A 1,437-nucleotide genomic window follows, 5' to 3' on the forward strand; every position below is an offset into this window, starting at 1 on the left:
ATCTTTTCTGGGTGACATACTAGGTCAATAGTGAGATCATACTCTATGGTTTGATTCCACAGATGGCATTCTTGTACCTCTTACAAAGATCATATATGATGCTGACACTAACCCTCATGATGTCAATACTTATCAAATCACCAAATATTATAGACAGCTTACAAGCTGGGCCTGTGCAACTTGGGGTAGCTCACTTGCTCTCCTTGTTAATTTGCCAGACACTAAAATTTACATATGGATAGATTAGAAGTCTGTATGCAATTGGTTAGGTGATAAAGTCAAGCCCTATAGCTGCCATAAATGAACCAAAGGTCTTTTATATCAAATATTTCACAACCTGTTCTGTTCCCATAGACTGCCAGGGACACATAGAAACTGGAGATGTGAAAATGCCAATGAGGAAGAAAATGTACAGCAAACTCCAGACTGGAAGATCACAGATTCCAACCTGACCCTATCTGTAAATAACATTGGTCTTTTTATCTTGTGTGGTGATAAAGTATACAAGTGGCTGCCACCTAGGTGGTCAGGATGCAGTGGACTTGGTTATCTGACAGGTACTCCATTCTAAATGCCAGTAAAACTACAAACTTGGGCTCTTTCATTTATAAAGTGGTACCACACAAATGTACTAGATGCAATATTATTAAAAAACACTTTTATATCACAATTCTAAGTTCTTTTTGGTGTTCTAGACTCTTTTCCCAGAATTTGGAACTTATGAGATTTAAAAGACAATTTTGAATCTCTCCATAGTAATAGAACAAAAGTTCAATATCACTATACAAGCATTGGGAGCACTTCAGTAAGAAGTCAACAGCCTAGCCTCTGTTTTATTTCAAAACTACCTTGTCCTGGATGCCCTGACAGCTCAACAGGGAGGAGCTTATGTGATTATTGGCAAAAAATGTTGTTTCTATGTAAACCACTCAGGGAAAGTAAAGACTGATCTATGCTTCTTAAAAGACAAGCTAAATATTCTCCATCAGATTAAAGCAAAACCATTCTATTGGTCTGACCTATTCCCAAGAACGGGAGACTTGTTTAAAGGGGTGTGAGTAAATATGCTTAGACCTGTTATTTTCTGCTTATTCATTTTCATTCTAATACATATTCTTGTCTTGTGTCCCTTTTCAGAACTCTTGTTAGTCCACTACTAACCCGATCACTCTCTCCACAGCCACTGACTCAGCTTTTAGTGTGTGAAATTTTTAGGGAAGTTCCAGACAGGGGGAATGAAGGAACTCAGGAAATTTCACCCAAAAATATGACTCTTCAGTATAAAGAGTATTTTGAACTAAATTTCCTTAGAGATCAACAGGCATTGGAAGGGGCTTTCCCTCTATCTTCTTAAACAAACAAACAAACAAACAAAAAAAACAAAAAAAACACAGACCCATCAAAAAGAACAATGGACTTCCCTTCCTCTCCCTGTTA

This window comes from Propithecus coquereli, unplaced genomic scaffold, assembly GCF_000956105.1.
Source record: "Propithecus coquereli isolate 6110/MARCELLA unplaced genomic scaffold, Pcoq_1.0 Scaffold693, whole genome shotgun sequence".
NCBI classification, from domain to species: domain Eukaryota; kingdom Metazoa; phylum Chordata; class Mammalia; order Primates; family Indriidae; genus Propithecus; species Propithecus coquereli.